The following is a 7,453-nucleotide window of genomic DNA, read 5'->3' as shown; positions in this document are numbered from 1 at the left end:
AGGGGTTGGATGGGGCAGCATGGATCTGGGGGTGGTCAGGGGACAGGGAGAAGGGGTAGTTGGATGGGGTAGGGGTACTGAGGGGGCCATCTGGAATGAGAGGAGGGGTTGAATGGGGCGGCAGGGTACAGGGAGTGGGGTGTGTGGATGGGGTAGGGGTCCCGGGAGGGGTCCATCAAGGAACAGGGAGGTTTGGATGGGGCAGAAGTAGGTGGAGGCTGGGGGGGGGGGCAGATAGGAGGTGGAGGCTGAGCCATGAGCCCTTCTCCTAACTGGCCCTTCATACAATTTACGAAACCAAATGCGGCCCTCAGGCCAAGACGTTTGCCCGCCCCTGTCTTAAGAGATGCTTAAGTTCACTGGCTCAGTACCTCTATCTTGCCACAGTGATGGCTAAACACATGCTTCAGTGAGGTCTCTTGCCCCCTCTTTCTGGGATTATGTTGAGCTATAGCCTTCTGTGCTATCATTAGATCACCTCCATCTTGTTGTCTTACGTGTAGGACCAGAGTTCTAAGTCTCAATACCTCTAGCATGATTATCTGATGTCCAAGCTTAGAAGTCTGGTAGGGTTACCAGCTTAGGACCTCAAGCTTGCTGAGTTGACATATGTTAACCATAATTCTGATCACAACTAATTTATGTATTTGATGATTGTATGTTTGTGTTTTAGGCATGTGACTGCAGGCTGCCTTAGCTATTTCTAACAATAATCACTTGAATTAGTGGACACTGTTTCATGTGACAAGTGTCAAGCTGTCCAGAGTAGCTCATGAGCATGACTGCCAACCTCAGGGCAGACTGTCAAGAACCACAGCACAAACCCCAAGCTGGTTGTGAGTTCTATACTTAAATTTCACCATCCAAGTAACAAGTGTGAACTCCTTGTGGTTAGGCTGCTATAGTGCTTGAAGTCACAGACAGTCTCCTTGGGTACTTCAGTTTATCTTGCCACCCAGGCAAACCTGCCTTTATGATAGATGGTCCCTAACACCAAAAATCACAATAATATTCAGGTTACTCCCAGTCCCAAAGGATCCGTCACTTATCCCAGGTCAATTGCACCTTAGACCTCACATCAAAGATGCTTGTAGCCAATCCTATAATAAACTAACTAATGATTTATTAACTAAGAAAAAGAAATTAGTTATTTACAGTGTTAAAGCAGGTAAACATATACACACAGAACTGAATTAGTCCTAGGTTCCAAAAGGAATTAGAAATTGTTGCAATATGCAAGCTTTCTGTGTCCTTTGGAGCTAACCTAAGCCAAGCAGCTTGGGGATCACTGCTTATGCTTACAAATATTGCCCTATCCAAATTCCAAGCAGCATAGTGACTCAGTTTCTTCTGGTCAAGGATTTTTTATTGCCTTTCTCCAGAGTTCACACTGTGATGGGATAAGTGTTTGCACCCATCTCCTCTTCATGGGTCTTGGGAAGAGGAGGGGCAAGCAACAAAGTCTTTGTCCTTTGGTCTTTCACAGTGGCTCATTTGGTTTCAAAGGCCCTTCTGGTGTGCAGGACCAACCCTTTACATTATTTCATTCTTCTTTCCTGCTTGGTGAGTTACACAGTTACAGAAGTTTACAATGCAAACATTCAGTGTAACTTTATATCATGGGATACAGAAGTTATAAGTGAGATCAATACATGCCGCATCATAAAAGCATTTCATCAAGTCTAAGTAGTAAACACATTCTTATAAAGGTAACATCTATTTTAACATGCTATGCGTCTGTCAGTGTTCAGTGAGGTTTAGGGGCCTTGGCTTGAGCTGGCATCTGATCTGCCAGCATCACAACTAGTATTGACCTTTTAAAATCTTGACTCACGTTAGGTGTCTGGGGCCAGGGAATAAAGATTTATTTCTTGCATGTCACACTTACATTAAACCTATGATAGCCTTGATTTTTAGGGTTTGTGGGATTTACTCTTGAGCAACCTGAATTCTATGCAAAACAAAGATTTTGATTGGGAGACGGAGTGATACATTGTTATAAAAGTTAGAAATTGCTGACTGCAGGGAGGCATGAATCCTGCTTCCTGCCTGTTGTCTAATTTTTCTGTAGGTGATTTAATACCTTCACTTTTCAGCTGTCTCTACTGTAAGTAGCAGAGACATGCCTGAGAATTATGCCTGTGCAGTGTCAGTAAAAAACTGTCAAATGAGTTGCATATCTGTATCAACACAACACATTTTACAGTAACTCCTCACTTAACGTTGTAGTTATGTTCCTGAAAAATGCTACTTTATGTGAAATGTTTGATTTAGTTGGGGATTGGTCCTGCTTTGAGCAGGGGATTGGACTAGATGACCTCCTGAGGTCCCTTCCAACCCTGATATTTTATGATTCTGTGTTAAGATAATCCAATTTCCCCATAAAAAAAAATGTAAATAGAGGATGGGGGTTAGGTTCCTGGGAAAAAAATTTTCTCTGGACAAAATACATTAGAGAGAGAGAGAGTGTATAAGTTTTAAGCAAACAATTTAATACTGTACACAGCAATGATGATTGTGAAGTTTGGCTGAGGTGGTGAAGTCAGAGGGTAGAAGAAGGTGCGATATTTCCCAGGGAATGCCTTACTGCAAAATGATGAATTTGCACTCGGCTGAGCCCTCAAAGGTTAACACATTGTTAATGTAGCCTCACACTCTACGAGGCAGCACGAATGGAGGGAGGAGACACAATAGACACATGGCAGTGGCTGCAAACATTCCCTGCAGAATCTGAACCCACGCTATCCCACTGGAGTGCACCACTCCCTCCACTTTCCAAGGTGCTGGGGAGTGTGCATAAGACAGACACACATCGTGTGTGTGTGTGTGAGAGAGAGAGAGAGAGAGAGAGAGAGAAAGTGAGAGAGACAGACACACCGTGTGTTTGTGTGTCTGTGAGAAAGAGAGAGAGAGAAAGAGACGCGCATTGCCACTTTAAATATGCTAACCCCACTCTAAGTACACTGCCTTTTTAAGTAGATCAACAAGTAGAGACAGTAGCTTTTGCCAGCAAGCTCCCTCCATCCTGAGCCATGTCATGTACCCCCCTGATCTCTGGAGATGGAGTGCAGGAGTTGGGGGGACTCCCTGACATTTGCGCCCCCCCCCGCACAGCAAGCAGGAGGCTCCCAGGAGCAGCTACAAGGCAGGGGGGTGAAGGACACCTGAACTGCCCAGCAACTGATAGCCTGCTGGGCGGCTGCCACGCAGGGAACTTAGGGGAGCTGATAGGGGGGCTGCTGACCTACCTTGGTTCCAAGCCCCCACTAGCTAGCTCCAACAGGTTGCTCTTCCTGCAAGCAGTGGACAAAGCAGGCGACTGCCAAACAATGTTATAAGGGAGCATTACATAACTTTAAACAAGCATGTTCTCTAGTTGATCAGCAACATAACAATGAAACAGTGTTAACCGGGACGACGTTAAGTGAGGAGTTACTTTATCATTAAAATAGAGCATACATGAGCTGGTTTAGTGTCTGATGCACTTCCCTAGGTAGCTGATATAAGGACCTCAATCAACTTCAAGAGGAGTTGTATTGGGCCCTTAAACAAACAGGATTTCAGCCATTTTCTCCAAATTACTGAAGAAATTTCAACTAATGCTAGACCAAAGGTCTGTTCAAGAGCTAGGAAATGTAGGTGAAAGTTAGTAAAGAATGTTTGAGATTGTAAACTAGAGAAACAAGAGACTGATCTTCAGGATTCTCTCTCATTAATTACATGTAGAAGTCACTAGCTGTGAAAAGTTTGGTGTAGGGATAGAATCCAATTTTCCAGGGTGGCATTCAACTGTCCTAAACAGGAGACCATGCATTCTCTTTCTGCAGTCCCTTGCCTTATTCACTACAAATCTTCCAACTTCTAAAATAAATGAGGTAAGGGTCACTTGGGTGAATCATGATTCTTCCACTCTTAGACCAAATGCTTGACTATAGTATCCTGTGTACCAGCTGTGCATACCCCCAACTAGTTTCACTGGACTCAGTACCTCCTAGTCTTCCCTTCAAGTGCTGTGATCAGGAGTGAATACAGTGACCCTGAACAGTTCTCTTAAAGCAAAGTACTGTTTAATCTTAACAGTAGGAACAGCAAAGCAGAAGAGAATGGAATTTTAAAAGCCCAAAAGGCTTTCATGCATATCTATCTTGAAATGGAGGTTTAGGAAAGCTAACCTTTCCTTGAGACATTTCTAACTACTGGCAGTCTCTCATGGGAACCAGTTCCCTCCAACTGTCTAGCTCCCTTCTCTGAAGAGTGTCTGTCCTTCAAACCTCCTGAAGCTTTTGATTTCCCCTCCCCTCACAGAGACTGAGTTTCTCCTCAGGAAAACCTGTCTGACAGGTCCGGCAGGGCCAGCATATAAAAGGAAATAGTTCTGCATTGTCCCTCAAGTGTTTGCAGAAAGGGGCCTATCAGGATTCACCTCCCTCTTCCTAGGTGCATTTTCTGACTAACCGGCACTGAATTAACTCAATATATGCAGACAGTAAATCGCAATAACTCGGTCAAGGTACAATATTCATAAATTATTACTGGCAGCTCTTAATCCAGCAGAGGCATTTATTATGCTCAATACCTAATGTTTGTTAACGTTCCAATATGTCCTAAAGTATCACTACGAATTCATGTAATAAAGGCTTGTGTTCAATGTCAATGTGTTCCCAGCAAATGATAAACGTTGGTAAAAGCTTTGCTTTTATCTACTGAAATTGCTCTGCCTCTTCTGAATAGAAAATACTCTTTGATCCATCACCACTCTGCTGTCTTTTGGCACTTCCATGTGAGTGCACCATGCTTTCCCTGATATATCTCCTACATATTGCAATTATTGCACATCATGTTCTAACCAATGTGAAAGAAATGGGAAACAATCAATTGATTACTCATTTGGTTATTTTGTTCCCCATAAGTTACTCATGCATATTTACAACCTTGCACTAGTTTAAATGCATGGTTTTGATTTGCACATGGAATATAATTGCAGGTATCCTGCTCCTGAGAATTACAAGTGCTTAACCATGCTTACACAAACCTCTGGATGTAATCATCTTGGCAGCACAGCCCCAGCCATGCTATCCGCTTACATAGTGTTTCCACATATAGCCTTGGCTCCTTTGTCGACTCCAGTGCTCTCCAGGTTGAAGAGTGAGGCTCCCTTGTGTGTGCCTCAGTTTAATGCTGTGGAGGTCACATATAGGCTATTACCTGTCCACTTTTTATTGCTAACAGTCATGATTTTTCAACCCAGCCTGCTGATGTGTTTCGTATTAGCATTAACAACATTAGGAGCTCCATTCCTACCGGCCCCACTGTGATCAAAAGGACTAATGCAAACCTTGGATGTATAAACAGGGAAATCTCAGGTAGGAGTAGAGAGGCTATTGTACCTCTGTATTTGACACCTGTACAACCACTATTGAAATAATATGTCCAGTTCTGGTGTCCTTAATTCAAGAAGGATGTTCAAAAATTGAAGAGGGTTCAGAGAAGACCTGTGAGAATGATTAAAGGATCAGAAAACATACCATAAAGTGAAAGATTTAAGGAGCTCAATCTGCTCAGTTTATCAAAGAGAAAGTTAAGGGAGTGACTTGATCAGTCTATAAGTACCTACATAAGGAAAAGAGATTTTATAATAGAAGACTCTTCAATCGATCAGACAAATGCATAACAAGATCTAATGGCTGGAGATTTAAGCTAAAAAGTTTCAGACTAGAAATAAGGCACAATTTTTTTTTTAACTATGAGTACTGTAATCATTGGAAAATTTTACCAAGGGTTGTGGTGGATTCTCCATTACTGGTAATTTTTAAAGCAAGATGCCTTAATTCAAACAGTATGCTCTAGTTTAAGTACAGCTATTGAACCTGAAGCAGGAATTAATACATGGAATCTTATGGACTGTGTCATGCAAGAGGTCAGACTAGATTATCACAGTAGTACTTCTGCCCTTAAAAGCTGTGAAGCTGTACAAATTTGCAAATGTGCTGACAAAATGGCATTCTAGCTTTGATGGTGGTGAGCACCCAGTGGAAGAGCTAGAATTTTGTGTTAATATTCTAAGATCTGGTTCATTCTTTGTTGTTAGGGCAGGCTTAATTTCAGTCCTATCAACACATTTGTTCAGGGTCTGGAAAACCCTTTCTCTCTAATTCTTCCTGAGAATGAAGAACAGTTGTTGCTTTAAAAACAATTATCCTAACTTTTGTAAGAAAATTGCTGTACAATTTTGTTACCTGTATGGAAAACTTTTAATGCATAATTTCTACTGCAAATCATGAAAAATCTCTTGGACTACAGATATACCATACTACAGCATTCAAAGACCAAGAAACTCTTCACTAAAACAGTCTCTCAGTGCCTTTATTCTGTAAATACATGTTATTGCTTTGCATATTACCTGAAACCACTCCACTCTTTTATGAATATAAGCAGAGAGCATTTAAGAAACCCTTGCATTATATATTATATTATCCAGTCAATGGATCCTAATCATGACATCTTTTGTATGGCATTTTGAAGATGCTAGCACTACATAGCTGCTAATTATAAATTACTACTGGTGTTTGAAAAAGCTACACTTCCACTCACTATTGCGAGTAGGAAACATGTCCTTCTCAACAAATGTCAAACTTTTTGATGCTAGGAGCTGCAGAATGAGGGGTTTTTGTTGTTATTAAGTTTTTACTCTTTGTTCAGCTAGAAATTGCATTCTTTTTACTAAATCTTCTGCATTAAATCCATTATTGGACATTTTGTTCTCAATAATTACTTCTGTCAATAACCTTCAAAGTTTTCCATGTACTTCATTGTCTGTAAAAGAATGTGTTACAGTACCTTGATCAACTACTTCCCCTCTACTGTTCTATTTCTTTTGTCCTACTGTTTGAAAGAGGAATCCAGGATGAGGAAAACATTTATAACTAACACAATGTAGTTAGTAACTGATCCCCTCTCCTACGGCTTACAGACTTTGAAGTAAAGGTGAATTCCAGAGTAATGGTAAATATTGTATAACTGCATAGTAATTTTCAAAATGTGTGAACTAATTCAAGATGTTAAGTAACAAAATAATAAGCTGCACCCATATGGAATTTTGTAAAGAAAATGTGAATTTTTAAAGAAGTGGCCTCTAATTATGGGCACCTCTTTTTTTGGGTACTGAACTTTTCAGACATCAGTGTCTCAGGCTGGGCATCCAGATACTGAGGCATTCAAAATCAATGGCCATTATCAGCTAGTTATCTTCACTTATGTCTTTTCCAGTCTATGCTAGTTGAAGTAAAAATGTGGGTCAAGCGAACACAAATACCAACTATGGACTAGTGCTGGCTGGTGACTTAACAGGGATAAATGTGAACTTTTAAAACATGAATTTGATACAATTGAACTCACATCTTTACAGTGACCACAATATTCAAAAGACATATTGTTTACAAATAAAGTGGTGGGA

This window comes from Gopherus evgoodei, chromosome 6 (genome assembly GCF_007399415.2).
Source record: "Gopherus evgoodei ecotype Sinaloan lineage chromosome 6, rGopEvg1_v1.p, whole genome shotgun sequence".
Lineage (NCBI taxonomy): Eukaryota > Metazoa > Chordata > Testudines > Testudinidae > Gopherus > Gopherus evgoodei.
The sequence above is the reverse complement of the archived record's forward strand: the minus strand, read 5'-3'. Positions refer to the sequence as shown.